This window comes from Pempheris klunzingeri, chromosome 9, assembly GCF_042242105.1.
Source record: "Pempheris klunzingeri isolate RE-2024b chromosome 9, fPemKlu1.hap1, whole genome shotgun sequence".
NCBI lineage: Eukaryota > Metazoa > Chordata > Actinopteri > Acropomatiformes > Pempheridae > Pempheris > Pempheris klunzingeri.
In genome coordinates, this window is record NC_092020.1 from 11190594 (window position 1) to 11211358 (window position 20765).

A 20765-nucleotide genomic window follows, 5' to 3' on the forward strand; every position below is an offset into this window, starting at 1 on the left:
CTCTGTGTGCCAACCAACATATGGCTGCTGCAGGCGCAACATTGAAAAGGACACAGAAAGGGCCCCCAGTGCAATTTTCCCTAAAGGATCATGCATTTAATGGTAGAGAGAAAAGATAGATGGAAGAGAAGAGTTCACATGGAAGCCTCACTGAGCTCAGACACTGTACGTTCAATTCAGATATGGCAGCAGGTGGAAATTAAATGGAAACTTACCTAACTGCACGCGTGAGAGCCTTATGCCACTGAGCACTGCTTTAAATAATTCACTCACAGAACAAAAATATAACAACCTCTGGCAAAACAAAAAAAGATGCAAATTTAAACCTCACAGAATAATAATACTACTTATGCTGCTTTTCTTTTTGCTATTTTTTCTTTTTGCTTGTTTGAGAGCCCTAAATCAGCTCAACAACACCCCCCCGAGAATGATTTAATTATTTGTCTTGAAGTCAAACGGAAATTAAATTGCTACAGCACACATATCTGCTCCGTAAATTACTTGTCCTCTGTTCTCCTTTGAGAAAAAAAAGTGAAACTAAAAGGGAAGAATCATTCAATGTTTCATAGTGGCAGCAGCTCATATTTAGTCCAAACCAGGAGAGACCAGCACAACAATTCAAACTGCAAGCACTATTTATCTGCATGAAGTGGCAGAAAAACATTAGAAAATGTTGAACTAAAACATCCCTGAAGACCTTTTGCCTTCTGTCTCAGAGGAATCTTCACATAAGCCATCACTTGGCAGGAATGAACAGATGTCTGGCACAGTGGTGCTAAATACGTGCTACCTCAGTGTGGGTGAAGATATGAAACTTCTACGTATCAATATATTTTAATAAATTACTTATTCTAGCAATACTTTAGTATAGTTCAAATTCCTGAATAATTCAAACACTAATAAATAACCTCTGAATATAAAACATAGTGAGAATATGACATAAGTACACAAGCGTATGAGAATCTGAATAGTAAACCCCAGGAACATGTGTCATGCCTTTAATGAGGGACTGTGTGGGCTAAAGATGCTGGTGGACAGACAGCGTCAGGACGAGACGCCCGACATCAACTGTACAGACGCAAAATGTGTGTTACACAATACGACATGTTCAGGTGACAATGCACTGCACTGTGCATGGTGCACCTTTGTGTGTGTGTGTGTGTGTGTGTGTGTGTGTGTGTGTGTGTGTGGAGTGGGAGTGGTAGGGCAAGCCATGACATGTCAGGCTAAAACGCTCAGTCTCTATCTTGCACCCGAGAGATTTTGATCCTAAAGCGCTCTGAAAAGCTTTTCTCACCAAGCTGTTCGCTGCTCTGGCCAGGAGAGGAAAACTGTCCTGTGCTGTGCTGTGTGCATGCATGTGTGTGTGTGCAAGTGTGTGTATGCTTGTTTTTGTGTCTGTGTCTCTGTGTATGTGTGTGTGCATGTGCACGCTAGCTCTACATCTGTATTCTTTTTTGTAGCATTTTAAACCTGAGCTTAGTGACCTCACGTTAAAGGTCCCATGTTCTGCACATGTTCAGGCTCATACTTGTACTTGGAGGTCCAGTTTAAAGAGTTTGTTGTTGCTTTCAATATCTTTGTGTCACAGGGAGCTGGGGGTAGAGAGGAAAGAACAATGGCTGCCAGCAAGATGGAATCAGGAAGTTTTGATATGGGATGTTTAACTTCAATGTGTTGATGTGCTGTCAGACACCGTCCTACTCAGGATGTCTTTTTCAGTGTATCCATGTCAGTGTATTTTTAACATAGTTTAGTCACATTGCAAAGTCACTGAAAATGTGGTTGGAAGTAAAACCCTAGAAGACAGAATGTATCTCTATGTATATCCTGCTTCACAGATTCAACAAGGCTAAAATGAGTGAAGGTAGAACATGAATGCTTTAACTCAGCAATAACTGTCATTATTTGGCATGCTATGGGGGAACTGTCCTCAGTGGCAGCAGGAGGAAAGTAAAAGCCCACATACCTGAAGGCAGACTCCATAAAGCTGACTCACTTACATTTATTTCACATTTGATAACAATTTAAATGTAATGCTCCGTATACATTTCCTCTTCAGTGTATCCTGCCTGTAACAGTGATGCTACATTTATGACTGGTAGGTACTGCTACATTTATTGGAAGCAGCATTACTTTTATTTAGCTGCATGATATTACGATCTACTAGTCTACTGTTCAGAAGAGTCTGTAGCACTGGGTGGTGTGCTCCTTCATAATGATGAACATACACTTCAGCCTCTGAATGCTCCACTTTAGCTCCCGTCTCCCAGCAGGCACTGCCCATCAGCAATGGGGAGACCAAATTAGTCGAGAAACATGCTAATACAAAGTTAAACAGACTGACCTGCCGAACAAACAGCAAAACAACATAATACATGAAAGCCAAACCTCAGCTTCAGTCTGAAGTGAGCCACAAACATCCAGGATCAATCCATCTCAGAGCTCAGGTCACTGTTATCGTAAGAAAGGAGTCTGAAGAAAATAGCCTGATGTGACATCACACATCCATCCAAAATAAAGGAAATCTACACGATCAACCAATCTTTTGACACATATTTACTAAAAGATGGAGCAGAAACAGAGAGGATGGTCTTTATTCAGAATCTGAGGGTCAAAACTGCAGTTGCAGTCTCATCCAGGCTGCCTCACAGTATCACTGTCTAATAACAGCACGGTGAAGGCTGTTGTATTGTTAGCTAGGTTCCTATGCTGACCTGTTGCTTCTGAAGCCCTCTTTAATGGGGCTCTTGTCCTCCATTCGGTCGTTTGTAAGGAGCCTGACCCAAACTATGAGCAGCATTATTATTGATCAGTAAAGTGGTAAGGTGTTCTGGCCAAGATGTTTTATAGTTTTACAATATTGATCCAAGAAGAACTCAGCTTTTTTGGCACAGAAAATGTTAACATTAAAACAGATCTCTAAAAAGTGATTAACTATAACTAATCCATGTTTGTGTGAGTTTTCACCTCCTCCAGGTCAGTACTTCGTAGACAAACTTTTGGCAGCAGTTACAGCCTTGAGTTGTGTGGACAGCTCTCTGTCAGCTTTACACATCTGAACACTATTTTCCTCAATTTTACTGAAAGCCTGAGCTCTGTACTGTACATCACATAAAACTTTTTTTTTCTACAAGACAAAAATTACCACGGTAAATTTTCACATGAACTTGCCATTTCCAGGCCATTCCAGCGATTTCCAGCTAACACTAATCATGATTAAGAAAATCTGAAACTCGCTCCTCCCAACAAACACACAGACACTGTATGTCATTGTAGTTCCACTTCCTATGAGGGGGAGTGCCAAGGGGAAGTCAATGAGGGCATGTTGAACAGCCATTCAGTCTTAAAGAGGCTCCAGCAGCTCAGGTTCAAAGTAAGTAAGAGTAAAGATGTGGGTATCATTTAAAACCAGGCACCCTCAGCATCCATTGGCACCAACCATAGTAGCCTAGTTGGTCACCAAGGGGGCTAAATAACGCTCCAGAGTCAGGCTACGTTTTGGTCCATTGACCTCTGAGCTCCAGATCCTCAGTGTATAGTGTAAAAAAGTTAGTGCAGGTCTATAGTGTGTGTGTGTGTGTGTGTGTGTGTGTGTGTGTGTGTGTGTGTGCTAGTTAGTCAGTGTGTTAGTGAGTAGTGGAGGTCTATAGTGTGTGTGTGTGTGTGCTAGTTAGTCAGTATGTCAGTGTGTAGTGGAGGTCTATAGTGTGTGTGTGTGTGTGTGTGTGTGCTAGTTAGTCAGTGTGTTAGTGTGTAATGGAGGTCTATAGTGTGTGTGTGTGCTAGTTAGTCAGTGTGTTAGTGTGTAGTGGAGGTCTATGGAGGCCACAATGAGGATAATAAGCAGAAACACCAATGGAGGGTCTGGGGAAATCTTTCTGTTCTATCAAATCTCCGTCGCTCTCTGCTCATAAAAATGAGCCTCGCTCAGAAACTAAAACATGAAACAGTTCAAATCTCTTCTGGAGGGTTCACAGATCTTTAGTTTCTGTTTCTACATTCACTGTTGTTCTAGATCGACATGTTTTCTGTCTTTATTTAGTCACATTAGATGAAAAAACGTCAGATTTTTTTATTGATTACCTTTCAGCTGAGGTTGGACAGCTTTTCGGGATAGATCAATCAATCAGTCAGTCAAAGTGTATTTATATAGCCCTTTACAACAGCCCAAAGGATGACCAAAGTGCTTCACAATGAAAACATAAGAATAATTTAAAAACAACATGACTTAAAATAGAGACAGCAGTAAAATAAACTATAAAACGATAAAAATAGACAGCAATAAAACAACACTAAAATATACATCTAAAAGTGTATACGTAAAAACTGTCACCACGCAGCTAGGTATTAAACGCCTTTTTAAACAGAGACATTTTGAGTTTAGATTTAAATAGACCCAGGTCAGTGAAGGTGTGCATATCGGCAGGAAGCTTGTTCCAGAGCTTGGGTGCGGCTGCAGAGAACGCCTGATCACCCCAGTGTTTGTATTTCATCCTAGGGACTTCAAGCAGACGCTGATCGGATGACCTCAGAGCACTTTTTCAGTCCCGTAGAGTTAAGAGCTCCAATAAATATGGCGGAGTGAGACCGATAAGAGCTTTAAAAACAAACATTAAAAGTTTAAAGACAAGTCTTGACTGGACTGGAAGCCAATTAAGAAATGGCTTGACTTTGGCCAAAAGACGCAATTGAAAGAAGCTCGTCCTAACCACTGCGTCAATTTGTTTGTCAAATTTCAGGCCTCTGTCAAACATCAACATCAAGACTTTTGATAGTTGGTCTGAAAGTCATTGTACCAAAACCTGATAAGTCAATGTCCCCAAACACAATGCATTCAGTTTTGTCTTCGTTTAAAAGTAAAAAGTTGGATGACAACCATTGCTTAATGTCCTTAATACAACTGGTTACACTACTCTGTACCCCACTTTTTGTTGGTTGCACTGGTAGGTAAATCTGAATGTCATCCGCATAACAGTGGAAAGACAGATTATGCTTTGCCATAATTGACCCAAGCAGCAGGATATAATGGGAGAACAGGGTAGGGCCAAGAATTGAACCTTGCGGCACCCCACAAGAGAGAGACTCGCGAGAGGAGGACAGGTCACCAATCATCACTGACAAACTCTGATCGGTAAGGTAGGAAGTAAACCACCTAAGTGCGGTGCCGCTGATGCCGACATATTGGTTCAGACGAGACAGGAGGACTGTATGGTCCACAGTGTCAAAGGCCGCTGTGAGGTCCAGCAGCACTAGAATCATAGGGTACTTGGCATCAACGGACAAAGCAATATCATTGTGGACCTTTAACAGAGCAGACTCAGTACTGTGACGAGATCTGAACCCGGATTGGAATTTATTGAAAAGATCATTGTCCTCTAAGAAAGACTTCAACTGTGTGTAAACAACTTTTTCTAAAACTTTGGACAAAAAAGGCAAATGTGAAACAGGTCTAAAATTTGATAACATTGAAGGATGAAGCTGATGTTTTTTTTAAGGAGAGGTCGAACCACAGCATGTTTTAAGGCAGCTGGAACAACTCCAGAACTGAGAGAAGAATTTATAAAAATCAGCAGACTAGGACCAACAATGTTAAAAACCTCTACCAACAGGCGGGAACAATGTCTAAAGGGCAGTTTGTAGGTTTCATATGTTGCACCACTTTAGTGAGAGTTGACAAAGAAACCTGTTCAAACTGCTCAAACACAGCAGCATGTGCTGGAGCAACGGGCAAGTCAACATTTAAGTTGCTGCTGGCGAGCTGTCTGATAGTGGCAACTTTATCAGTGAAAACGTAAAGGAAAGTCCTGACTGAAGCATCAGCCAGAACAGAGGTGCATGGGTTAACAACAGAGTTGTGTAGAGTTGTAGAGTTGTGTGGAGATGATGTTGGATAAATATTGACATTTTGCCTCTTTCATAGCCCTTTGATAGTCAGCGAGACTGTCTTTTAGTATTTCCCAGGATACATGTAGTTTGTCCTTCTTCCATCTTCGTTCTGCCTGACGGCAGTGTTGCCTGAGGGCACATGTAGAGTCATTTACCCAGGGATCTGCTCTCGGTTTAGCTGATTTGCAACAAAAAGGGGCAATAGAGAATGAGAATAAATGAGGACAGAATGTTGTCTGGGCATAAAGGATGCATCAGACCACTAAGGTCAAAAAATGGTGTGCCCATAAAAGCAGCAGTGAACTTTCCAGCTGTTGAGGAGGTGAAGATACAGCGTCGACGAGACAAGGCAAGGGGCTTACAGGACGCTTGAGGGGCTGCAAATTCAAAAATAATGGGGCGATGATATCCAAAGTATGACCAAGATGGTGTGTAGGTCCATCAACTGATTGGATTAAATCAAAACAAACAAGTCTCTTAAAATCAGTAGCAAACTGATCAGAAGGACAGCAAACGTTCAGCAATACTTTATCCAAGGCTCCATAATCCATGAGGGAAACAGTGTGTTATTTCTAAATACTTAACTTATTTTAACCAAAATAATAAAAGAGATAATACATTGTTTTCTGTTCTTGTTTATCTGATGCTGACTATTTAAACAGCTATTTTGTGTTGTGATTAAAAAAGTCACTTGTTGTCTCTCTCATCTTCAATTACAAGCTGAATAGTTCGGTGGTGAGCTGTGTACAAATCACAGCAACACGCCAAAATGGTGCATCACTGAATTACAAACGTGATTAATAACATCTGTGCTGCATCCTGAAATCTACTGCACTACGGAAACGACCCTCCGAAAGTAAAAGTTTCAGGATAATTATCTGAAGTGTACTGAGCTACGTAAAGGCTGTTTCTACTGCTGTGCACACCTGGCGATGGCCGCACATCACACATACTGTGTAATTACACACACAGTGTAATGTGTGCACAGTATTCTGTTTGATGTTTTATTCCATTATGTGATAAATCTCTACATCAGCCTGGTGGAAGTGACGCAGTTGGTAAATAAATGCTGGCTTCCATATATGTTATGCAACTATATATGAAATCAGTTGTGATAAAAATGGAGAGATTTCTGTTTGATTTCTGTTCTGTAATAGTTTCTTTATTTTATTCTATTTTTTTACCTGAAGTATTGGACGACTTGTGAAGTTAGTAAACTTTTGCACGTAATTATTTGTTTTGGAAAATTAATAAATTGTAATATTCAAACTCCAAAGTCAAGGACTGATTACTAATCAGTCCTTGACTTTCTTCAGAGTGGCTTGTGACTTGACTTGTGTTTGATAGCATGATGCTGTAAAAACATCAGTTCAAACGTTTGTTCACTTGATTTTGGTGGAGAAGAACTTTCCTGTTACTGCACGTGTGACAGAACAGAGGAACATTCTGGTAAACTCTGTTTATCTCTGCATGCAGTCAGCATTCAATGGTTTTTGCCTCTGTAAATAGAAAGAAATTCTACTAATCATTTTCCATATATTTTGCACTCAATGCCGAGAGCTGTGAAGTGCAGCCCTGGTCCTCTATGCTGAGCACATGTGCTGAGGCAGATGGAGCGTCAGTGCATGCTCAAGGGCACTTTGACAGTAGTTGTTTGGAGAGGGAGAGGGTTAGACATTCTGTGTTTCCCAGCTGGGGGTTATATCTAATGACCTTTTCATTCAGAAGACAGAAGGAGGCGAAGCAGTGCACACTAAGAAGCAGACACAGAGAGCAGCTAGAATTGAATGAATTGCAGGGCCAAATGTGTGTGACAGAAGGAATCCTGCCTTTGTGTTTTCCTATAGGAAGGAATGACGGAAAGAAAGCAGCAGTGAAAAGAGTAAAAGTTCAGGCACTGAGGTCGAAGTCCTGGCTGTGGGAAAACATGCTCATCTTTGTGTGTATGAAAGAGACATCTGATTCGATTATTGAATCAACAGTCTGTCCTTGGTTTCCCTTTTGTAAGAGCAGAGGGACAGAGAGACAGAGCAAGTGGAGACAGACGGAGGGGTGGAAAGAATGCCAGTGTGACGTCGCTCATGAAAGCTCCTGGTTCACATTCACACTGATCAGGTGACAGTGCACAGTGTGTGATTTACAGCAGTAACAGTAACAGTGTGTGAGGTTTTGTCAGTTTACACCAGTTTAGGGCTAGTTTGCTTTTCCTCAGTCATTTTGTAATCCATGCTTGTGTAATTGGACATTTTGTAAACAAAATGCACTTTTTCAGTGCCAAACCTCGAGTTTAATTTAGCTCTCATCCAAAACCAAACAAGAAGCACGTGAAGTCCACAGCTCATTTCAATCCCAGCAGCCTGTTGGTACAACAACAGCATGGCTGACATGAATATTAAGAAATGGTTTTCCAAAGGCATGTTTGTAACCAGAACAACTCCTCTAATAAATGCCTTCAACCAATCACTGAATATTTTCTGCCATTAAACACGACGGTACTCAGCCTCAAAGATGCTTATTTGAACAAGACAGAAATAAACAGGCACTGGAAAATAACATGGAACTCACAGCCCACTGTCCTCATCATGTTTAGTGACAATGCAAACTCAGCCAGATTTCCCACTCATCGAAAACAACATCTGAATACCAGACGAGGACCCAGATGAAAAACAAATTAAATCACCAAAATCTGAAGACATCATCAACACTTTATTTATAAAGGGTTCTAAAATGAGACAAATATTAAATCTAATGAACCACAGAGATGCAGGAGCAGAACTGTCAGGACCCCAGCAATTAATATCATATTAATACCCGACGCCGCTAATCACTAATGTTTGCAATGCTTCTGTTCAGCAGGAGGCGCAGTGATGATCAAAGCTGAAGCGGTTTACTGCCATCAGACCGCTGTGACTTCACGCTGTTTGCTGCTGGATCCTGATACCAGCTGTTCCCATAAACAGCCTATGAGCTTCCTAGATGTAGGAAGAGCAGATGTAGCCTAGAGCAGATTTTATTCTATATTTTTACTAGCTATGATATAGAATTATATTTGATCACATTATAATGAGGCGTTTTGTAGACACACACTGGTGCACATTGGTGCTTTTAGACCAATTTCAACATGTGCCATCGGTGTGTGTCTCCTTTTTTGACGCCATTTGTGCCCACATCAGACACCTGATCCACATCTATACAGACCTAAGGGGAGGTTTTATTTTATTTTATATTTGATTTTCATATTCTAAATGTACATATCTGTATGTACAGTATGTTTTCCGTGTGTAGAGCATGAAGGAGCAACAACTTTCATTTTGTTATGCAGCCCTACTATAAAATGACTTAAAATGAACTTTAGACCGTGAATTAGCTGGGACGATGGTTATGCTTTTTTGAGGACATTGCAGGTTCATTAGGGGATGAGGAGATGAGGAGGAGATGAGAGGAGGAGATGTGAGAAGGAGTTGAAATGCTGCCCACCCCCTTTTTTTTTTAAAGAAAGTGTTTCACAAATAAAGTTTCTCCTAACTCAACAACTCACAAAAATATGTGATTTTTAAGGAAGTCTGGCCACTTTGAGCAGCTGTGGCTCAATCAGAAAATCGGCAGTTCAGTCCCTGGTTTCTCTCAGTCAGCATGTAGAAGTGTCCTTAGGCTAGACACTGAGCCCTGGCTTGCTCCTGAAGGATAGATTCAGGTTGTGAATGCGTGTGAAAGAATAGTCTCCTGCAACTTTGATTTCTACCGTATGGTGAGTGTGGGTGGGTGAATGCTAATATAGTGTAAGGGTGCTTTGAGTGGTCGAAATGACTAGAATGGTGCGACACGAGTACAGATCATTTGCTCTCTCCCAGGGTGATGAGGAAGTACATCGGTTACTGTTTACTGTACTTGTAAAATGTGAAATGCTTATCATCAATGACATTCTGTGTAAATGGTGAGATCAGTCAGAACAGTGCATTCTCAAACATTTGCTGCTTATCTTGGCAGGTAAGACACACACACACACACACACACACACACACACAGTAGCCGACAGGCCCGAACAGTAGAGCCAAACTCAGACCCAACCAGTATGTTTGGTTAGTAAAACACACATGTTGTTTGTGTCATTGTCAGTCAATACTGCAACGGGGGGACAGATGTGTGTTTTGTGCTTGTGGGTGTGTATTGACATGTGTAAGGGTTTCTGTGTATATTGTCTTTGTTAGCCATTGTCATACATGGATTAAACACAAAGGGAAAACGTGTGCCTGTGTTCATGATACACTGATGATTGCAGGGTCATGAAAAGTTGATGCATTCAGTTTATTGTTGAATAGATCTCACATGTTGTGATGATGGGCTTGTATCTCTTCTCAGATCTTTGAGACCTGAAGATATAACCTATCCAAGCCTGGTAAGAGAACATCCAGGCCTGCTGAAAACCATGTTCTTCCTTGTACTTTAGGGGAAGTAACAGCCAAAGGCTGAAGGAACAGATGGTGGGAGGCTGTTTTATCTGTACTCCCCAAGATTAGTTGAACATTGACATTTGGTACAAATGTGGGAAGCTTAACCTGAGATCCTTCAATAACATTTGGGGAGCATTTCACAGCCCCTAACACAGACTACACTGTCTCATGTTGGCTTTTCAACAGCTGTACCTGAGCATTATATCTTGTGATACTCCACACCTGCCTAGATGTGAATGTCCATCAGTAAGCTCACTAAGTTGTGATAATAGACTACATTTTTATGCTGGCTATGAAAGCTTTTGTGCTGCAGCAATCTACTACAGGTCCAGAGCCAGCACAGCTACACAATATGGGCTGTGGCTGTTCACACCGATGTTACAAAGTGGAGAAATATGCATGTATGTTGTTTGGTTAGTATAAAGAAACAGTCACCGTCACAGGATCATCACAGCTTTGGACAATGATTACAAAAGTTACATGAAACTGTTGGAGTGCCTCTAATGACTGTGTAGCCTAAAGTACATTGGTGAGGTGGTGACGGACTTCACAGTAGGCTACAGCAGAAAAACTCAAGTTTTCATTGCAAAGGAAGGTGGACGTTTTGCTGTGTTTTCATATTGTTTTGCTGTTAATTTGGCAGATCACTCTGTTGAACCAGGCGTTAGCCTGTTGCTTACATGTTTCCCCTTCTGAGACAGTAGAGCCGATAGTGAGTTTCAGCCATCTCACAGACGTTTGTGAAATAGTCACAAAACTTAATCCACTAAATTGTGTGCTGGGACATGAATTTCTCTTTTTTTTTGTGTCCCTGAGCATGAATTAAAGCAAATGTATTTCTACAGGATTATCTTTTTATATGTGCATCACATCTTCTTCTCATTTTATGTTCATCTTTAACTATAACCACTACATTACTCAACATTCAACCACCAGATTTTATCCTTGTTTTCCTCTGTTTATTATATCAGTCCACATCAGTCCGCTGCCGGTCAAAAACGTGTGTTTGATAAGTCAACAATACTAGCGGTTAATGCTATGACCACCCATCTTCGTACATTTCTCCTTCCATCCTGAATAATCCTCTTTTTTCAGTTATTAATGGTGGAAGTCAATCATTTCTATTGAGGCGAAGATACACTTTCCTCACTGTTGCCGCTTCCTGTTAAACATTTCGACATAAAAACACGTTTTCCGAGCCTCATCGACTGTTTATATGGAGATGAACACAGTCCATTTTTCATTATGTTCCAAACCTTTTGTTATTACTATACTGTTGCACAATTTATGACTGAATTAAATCATAGGTCATCTAGATGCAGTGTTATTACTAATTTGGTTGTACTAAATATTTGATATATTCGATAGATCTTTTTAAAACCTTATTTTGTAAACTGCCACTCCGAAACCTAATTCTATCTAGAGTACTAGCTTAAATATCTGACAGAAACCAACATGTTTAATTTTTCTTAACATAGATCAATCAGATGAAGTGTTATTACTAATTTGACTGTACTACACATTATATATATATATAGTATATATGTGTTTTATTCCACCTGCAAACGTTTTTTTACTATACAGAAACTTAGAAAGCACACAAAAAAAAATGATTATATGGACAGTTGTGATAAAATGTAAATAGTTCCTTTTTTTCTGTGTAATAGAGACGTTATAAAGATTTTTTTTTTTTTTTTTCACATGAGGCCTTGGGCTACAAATGTGAACACTAATATTTGCACATAGTTGGTTGTTGTATATATAAAAAAAATATATTAAAAAAACACCCAGACAAGAATATGCATAGTTGTGATAAAAATGTAGATATTTCTATTTCTATGTGTGATAGAGTCTATTTTTTTTAACTGAGGCATTGGGCTACATGTGAACATAGTTGTTATTGTGATCGAAAATGAATAAATTGTTCAAATATTCAAATACTATTTTACCTTTTCTTTTGACTTCTTGGCCTTATGACTTTTTATAATATCATGTGATATCACTGCAGAATACATATTCAAATAGCCCATGCTGCGCTGAAAGAAATATCAATTACTTGCTTATACTGAATTTATACACGTTAATATATTGAGAGGGTCGAGGCCCCAGTAATAGCAAAAACATGGCTCAGACCCCAGAGGGTTAAATACATGTGTACAACTTGAATCACCATTTTTTTTAAGCACTGGGGCTCAGAGACAGGAGGGACCCAAACGCACAACGCAAGACACTCTTTGACAGGTGATACAACTCATTAATACAAACAAAGACAAGATACTCCAGGTGGAGCGTTGAGTGGCAGTGTCCTCTAGCTGGGTCAGGTTCAGGCTGCATTTCTTCATCAGGATTTTTAGTTGGTCTTTATATCGCCTTTTCTGGCCCCCAGAATGTAATTGGCCATACAGGACCTTGCGTGGCAGGCGGTCTTTCTGCATCCTGATGACATGGCCAAGCCAGCGCAGATGGTGCTGAGCAACTGTAGCCTCCATACTGGCGCAGTTGGTCTTGCGGAGTATTTCTGTGTGGGGCACTCAGTCACGCCAGGATATCCCCAGGATGCACTGTAGGCATCTGATGTGGAAGGCCTCAAGCATCCTCAGGTGGTGGCTGTAAAGGGTCCACGCTTCGCAGCTATAGAGGAGTGTTGTTATGACTACTGCCAGGTAAACGGATATTTTAGTGTGGAGGTTGAGGTCTTTACTGGAAGACCCTTCTTCTGAGTCGGCCGAATGAAGATGATGCTTGTTTGATCCGGTTTTGTATTTCCCTACTTACAATACACTTAGCATGGGATACAATGGCTTGATACAATGGCTTGACTTGATAACAAGAGAGACCTTGACGCTTGACATGACAAGACAATCTGGCCCGGGACAAGGGGAGATGCAGACTATTCATACAAGAGGTAATGGGAAACAGGTGGAAACAATCAGGGCGGGGCAGACAATCACAAAGGCGGGAAACACACAAGGGCAGGAAGTCAGCCTTAAACGAGAGGAGAGTTTTAGTTTTCAAAATAAAACAGGAAGTGAGAGACAAGACTAGACACGAGTGAACTTAGACAAATTAACAAACACAACGAGACATAACACATTTAACAGTTTTACCATATTTTAACAGTCTTTTAACAAGAGCAAAAGTACACACTAACCTCATTGGTTAGTTACTGACAACTGAGGAGACTTTACAGAAAGTCACCTTATTGTGAAATCATCAATCACAAAATAAAACAAACTCTGCCACAATTAAATCACATAAAGCAAGTAGTTATTATGACAAGTGTGACAGGTGCGGCAATATCTTGCTGCATCGGTTTTTAACCCAGGTCAAAAGAAATTGCGCAGCACATGGTAATACATTTTCTTAACTCCAAGGTGTCCAGCTAAGCTAGAGTCATGTGCAAGGCTAAGCACTTGTGGTCTGTACTCTTTTGGAACAACCACCTGATTAAGCCATTCATGTCACTGGAATCGGGGTTCCACCTTCTCATCAGCACACCGTTATCACAAAAGAAAACAGGGGATTTGCTCCCATCAGGGGCTGCAGCAGACGGACACAGAGCTAGAGATGGATAATTTTTTTGAGCAGCCATTAGCATCACTTTTAGACTCAGCTCTGCATCAGCATGGAACAGATCAAGCCCCTTGACACATTTTGACACTTCCTCCCTCTTAACATCAGGAGAAATTGAAACGGCGAGCTCACACTTAGTTAACGTAGCCATAAATAACTCACACAAGTCAACAACTTCACCCAGTTTACTGGCCTGTGCGCGCATACAAGAGACTCAACTCCCGCATCTCCGCCACAGTTTTAACATTACATGCCTGACACCATTTATCAAACAACACACTCTTATCACGCGCAAACTCCACGTAAGTCTGGTTGGCAGTTTTGTCACTATTTGTAAACTTTTGGCGATACGCCTCAGGAACAAGCTCATAGGCTTGCAGCACAGTTTTCTTTAAAGTCTTATAATCTAAACTGTTCAATGGACAGACTGGCACAAACTTCTTGGGCTTTCCCCACAAGTTTGCACTGCAATAGAAGTGACCAGAACTCCTTGGGTCATTTCAATGCAGCAGCTAAGCGCTCGAAAGCGAGGAGCTAATCTGGGCAGCACACCTTTCTCCACCAACTCCTCCTCTAAAGCAAGCCTGAGCTCTGCTTTCCGGGCACTGTAGGGCACATGAACATCATAGCTGTTAGCCACAAGTAACAGATCTGCTTTTTTGCATTTTTCAGTTTTTTCCCAAGAAGGACTGGCCACAAACTCCTCTACAGAAAACTCCATACTTTCCCCACACAGCGAAAGAAAAGTGACTTGCGGGAAGTTACCAATCAGAGCAGACTGAGGTTTTCCAGAAAGGGGGCCTTAAACAGATAGGAGATAAAACAGAGCATTCAGAAAGAGGCTGGATAGAACAGTATAACAAAAGTGTTTTTTTTTTTTTTTTTTACAGGGTTCACAAAAAGTTAGGGATATTCGTCTTTCAGGTGAAATTTATGGAAAATGTAAAAAGTTAATGCTACAGTGATATTATATCATGAAAGTAAGACATTTAAGTATCAGCATGCAATGGTAGTTCATCAATTGTTTCTTCATCTTAAACAATTTATTGAAAGAAAATCTAACAACAGTGGAGGGTAAACGTAAAATTGGGATGTGGCCAAAGGACGTCCACTCCTCTCCTTCCAGTCTCTCTGTATCTCTGCTGCAACCTGCTGATGACACTCTGTGACCCTCTAAGCTCAGTGGACACTTCTGTCTGAGGACCTGTTTGAAGCCTCCAGTGTTGAGGTGCTGCTGATCAATAGTTAGGTGTCACCTTGGTCTCATGATGTCAGAATGTGAACAGCATGATGAGGAGGACTGTTAAAATACCAATTCTAACTGAACCAGGAAATGTATTGGTGGTGGTTCATCTTGAAATTTCACCTGAAAGCCGAATATCCCTAACTTTTTGTGAGTAGTGTATATTACAGCATGCAAACATATTCTATTAGGGTGCCAAATACAGAACTGTGCAAAAGTTTTAGTAAGAATGCTTTCAAAATTATGAAATTTAATTGTTTATTTTTTATCAATTTACAAAATGCAAAGTGATCTAAATCAAATCAATATTTGCTGTGACCACCATTTGCCTTCAAATCAGCATCAGTTCTTCAGGTACACTTGCACAGTTTGTGAAGGAACTCAGCAGGCAGGTTGTTCCAGACATGGAGAACTAACCACAGATCCTCTGTGGATGTATTCTACCTCAGATCCTTCTGTCTCCTCATGTGATCCCAGACAGACTCTGTGATGTTGAGATCAGGGCTCTGTGGGAGCCTCTTTATGCTGAAGATAGTTCCTGATGACATTGGCTGTATGTTTGGGGTCATTGTCCTGCTGCAGAATAAATTTGGGGCCAATCAGACGCCACACATTAACCATTAATCCTGACCAAATCCCCAACTCCATGTGTAGAAATGCAGCCCCAAACTTGAAGAGAACCTCCACCAGCTTCACTGTTGCCTGCACACATTCATTATTGTATCGCTGTCCAGCCCTTTGGCAAACAAACTGCCTTCTGCTACAGCCAAATATTTCAAATTTTGCTTCATCAGTCCAGAGCTCCTGCTGCCATTTATCTGTACCCCAGTACCTGTTTTGTGCATAGTAGTCGCTTGGTCATGTTTCCATGTCAGAGGTTTGGCTTTTTGGCTGCAATTCATGCATGAAGACAACTTCTGGCCAGACTTACCTGGACAGTAGATGGTGTACCTGGTCCCACTGGTTACTGCTAGTTCATGACACTGCTAGACATCCTCTGATTTCTAAGGGAAGTAAACTATGGCTGACCGCTGTGACAACATGTAGCTTGAACAGCACATGTTGAAACCCCAGTCTGCTCTGAAATCTTTGCCTGGCAGAGGCCTTGCTGATGCAGTAGAACCACCTGGTGTCTTGTTGCTGTGCTCAGTCTGAACATGATGACCTGTGACATCAAACTGTCTTCACCAACCTTAGTAGCAGAGTTTGGATGTTCCTCCCCCAGTTTTAAGCCTCCAACAGCTGTTTCTCTTTCAGTTAATGTTTCAACCTACATATGACACTGATGATCATAAGCACCTGTTTGGTATAATTGATTAATCATACACCTGAATATCCATCCATCCATTATCTATACAGCTTATCCGCCAGGGTTGCAGGGGAGCTGGAGCCAATCTCAGCTGACTTCGGGCAAGAGGTGGGGTACACCCTGAACTGATCGCCAGCCAATCACAGGGCCAAACACATAGAGACAGACAACCACTCACGCTACACCTGAATATAATCCTACAAAATCACTGACAAGTGTACGTGAAAAAATTTATGCCGTTTTGAAGGCAAACGGGGGTCACACCAAATATTGATTGATTTTTCTTCTGTTTGCTCACTTTGCATTTTGTAAATTGATAAAAAAATAAACAATCACATTTTATATTCTTGAAAGCATTCTTACTTTACAGCATTTTTTTTCACAGCTGCCTAAGACTTTTGCACAGTAACAACCTGAAAATGAGCTTGTCTCCTTAGAATATGAAACTGACTACTACTGCTATACATGTCACCCATGGGGAGGCTGAGCATGTACAGTAGATTTGCCATGGGTCTGAGGCTATTAAATGTTTTCCACTGCCTTACTGTGTTATTTCATCATGATTTCATCATCTTTTGGAAAATCCCAACACAGCTCATTTTTTTTTATCTTAAAGGGGTGTTTGATAGGCTCTGCTTTTTCATCCAGTCACCCCAGGAAACTCAAAGTCTTTAGAGGATTTTTTTAGGATGCTGCACATTTCTTTCAAAAACTGAGAAATAGTAAAGACGTGAAGGGGGCTGATTTATTGTTCATATGTGGTTTTTATTGTTTGTAATTTGTTTGTATCAGGCAGCCATACATACTGTCATTTTGTCACATTTAATCTTTAATTTAAGAAAATGCGGTTTTAGTTGCAGCACTCTGTCATTGCTCATTAAAAAAAGTCCCGTGAATTTTGTGGCAGAAATTTGGTCACAAAAGTTCGTGAAATAATCATGAAATTTAATCTATGAATTTGTGTCCTGCCACCGTCCTGCCTTCTCCTCCTCACCCTCCCTCTCCCTCTCCCTCTCCCTCTCCACCTCTCTCTCTCTCTCACACACACACACACACACACAATGTCACAAACATTCAATTCTTATTTTCAGATTATGTATCTTTATGCGTACAAGTGTTGGTTATCTTCTTCCTTGTCATTTATTCATTATTCATGTGGCTTTTCATCTGAAAAACAAACCATTTGTTCAAATAGACAAAGCCACTGTCTAATCTATCAGGAAATTTAAAAGAACTCAAAGGACTAATCACTGTGAATCACTTTTTACTATGAACCCTGCCCAGAATTGTGCTTGATGATGAGAATTGCATGTAATTATCCTTGAACTGTTACACTGAATGGAACTGGCTGAACCCGCAATGCAGATAAGGACACAGGTATGGTAGATTGGGAGACAGGCAGGTTTATTAACAACAATGAATGAACCAACGCAGGGCTGGGGAAGAGATCAGGGGAAGCTGGCTGGTGGAGCAGGGAACAGGACCGGGGTGGAGACCAGGGGAAGCAGGCTGGGGAGGGAGACCGGAGCGGAGACGAGGAACAGATACACATTAAACAGATTTCTAGAACTGCCTCTTTCCATCTACGTAATATTGCCAAAATCAGGCCCATCATATCCACTGATGATGCAGAAAAATTGGTCCATGCATTTGTCACTTCTAGGTTGGACTATTGTGACTCATTATTATCAGGCTGCCCCAATAAGTCGTTAAAGACTCTCCAGCTGGTCCAGAACGCTGCTGCTAGTGTTCTGACGAGAACTAAAAGAAGAGACCACATTTCTCCTGTACTGGCTTCTCTTCATTGGCTTCCAGTAAAATCTAGAATAGAGTTTAAAATCCTTCTCCTCACCTACAAGGCTCTTAAGGGTCAGGCCCCATCATATCTTAAAGAGCTTATAGTACCATACTACCCCACTAGAGCACTGCGCTCCCAGAATGCAGGCCTACTGGTGGTTCCCAAAGTCTCCAAAAGTAGTTCAGGAGGCAGAGCTTTCAGCTATCAGGCTCCTCTCCTGTGGAACCTCCTTCCAGTTTGGGTTCGGGGGGCAGACACCCTCTCTACATTTAAGAGTAGACTAAAAACCTTCCTTTTTGACAAAGCATATATTTAAGGGCTGGCTCAGGCCTTAGACCAGCCCCTAGTTATGCTGCTATAGGCTCAGACTGCCGGGGGACTCCTATGGTGCACTGAGGTCCTCTATTCTCTATCCTCCTCTTCCTCTCCATCATTATGTCTCATGTCAGTCAAATGTCTGCCTCTAACTTGCTATCTTCCCCGAAGCGTTTCTGTGCTTTCTCATCTCTCAGGTTCCTGTGGATCCTGGTCCTGGCCCTGCTGATGTGGTTCTCTGGTTCCTGTGGGTCCTGGTCCCGGTCCCGCTGATGTGGTTCTCTGGTTCCTGTGGATCCTGGTCCTAGTTCTGTTGATGTGGTTCCCTGGTTCCTATGGATCCTGGTCCTGGTCCCGCTGATGTGGTTCTCCACCAGCCAATGGATGTGCGTCTGTCCAAGGCTACAGCCTGTCCGTCCTTGGGAGCTGGATCTCTCCTTCACTGTGGTGCTCCCGAAGGTTTCTCTTTTCCCACTGGGTTTTTTGAGTTTTTCCTTCCCGAAGAAGGAGGGTCATAAAGGGCAGGTGATGCCTCGGACTGATCCACCGGACCGATCCATTGGCCTCATCGACTGCTGGACTCTTTATTAGATTGTTTGTTCGCTTACACTTGTTTATTTCAGTGAACTTTGTAAAGCACTATGAGACACTCTGTTGTGATATTGGGCTATACAAATAAAATTCAATTGAATTGAATTGAATACAAGCAAACATGACAAGGAGTCTAGTAACAGGGAGCCTGAAGTATACCATGTGGAAACAGACAATCTGGCAACGAGTGAAGAACTGAGCTGGTCTTATAAAGGCAGGGAGGAGTAGGTGGCTTGAGTAGTAATCAGGAACAGGTGAGTGTGGAGATTGCAGGTGCGTGAGTTGATAAACCCTACCTCTGCACAACACAACTGATGGTCTCAGACACATTAAGAAGGCCAGAAATTCTACAAATTAACTCCTGACAAGGCGCACGTGTTACTGAAAACCCTCCAGGTGATGACCTCATGAAGCTGACAGAGAATACAAAGAGAGGTCATCAGAGCAAAGGGTGGTTACTTTGAAGAATCTAAAATTCAAAAAAATTTTCTGGTTTGTTTAAAACTTTTTTGTTTCCTTTATAATTCCATATGTGTTTCCGCATAGTTTTGATGTCTTCAATATTAATCTACAATGTAGAAATTAATAAAAAATAATGTAAAACTATCGAAAGAGAAGGTGTGTCTGAACTTTTGCCTGGTGTTATATATTAACAGTGGATCAAACAGTGTCGCTTCTTGTGACAAACCCCAACCCCGTCCCACAGAAGTTCCTGAAATAGCCCCAAAATGTAATCTATGAATTAATTTCTGCAGTCAGTAGGTCCGTAGGACTTCTGTAGGACCTGGGAGCACAGAAGTTGCGCTGTTATTTCTCATTTTCTGTTCATTCTTTGACACTGCCAGTCACTGTCCAATTTTCTTTACAAAAAACAGAAAAACATGTACTTTATAAGTCAACAATATGACTGGTTAGTGCTATGACCATCCATTTTCATTTATTTCTACTTCCATCCTGAATAATCATGTTTTTCATCAGTACTTAATAGCAGAAGCTTCTCAGCTGTTTCTATGGAGGCAAAGATGCTTCGCTTTTCTTCACTGACATCGCTCTCAGCGACTCTTGTCTCATTTATATATTTCATAGACCTACAACTCATTTGTTTATCCACTGTACAGTCCATATTTCCTTTGTACCATCAATATGCTCTTTGAAACAAGACCTAGTGTCATGGACATTGCTGGAGCTTCCTGCTCCATATCCCCGCCCTCCTACACACACTCCTCTGTTCTTCCTCCAGTCAGCACCTCCCAGCATTTCCCACCGGTACACCGTCAACACCCACTGCCACTCCCCTTGCATTGTCTATCAGCCAATCAGCTGCCAGCCAGTTCAGTCTGCCTCACGCCTGTTGCTGTTTAGCTCCTTATCCCAGAGTACTTATACCAGTCAGTTTGCAAGATTGTAGTTTGGGCTTCTGCCTGCTTTGTATCCCACCAGTCTGTTTGTATTGCCTTTTGGATTTTTGACTTGTGCCCGTGTTGTGCTTTGACAAGTGGTAATGTTCAATTTGGCTATCAGAAATAATTAATAATTATCAAAGATAATTAATAATTATTAAAATAAATGAACTTCGATTAAAGTCCACCTCGATTG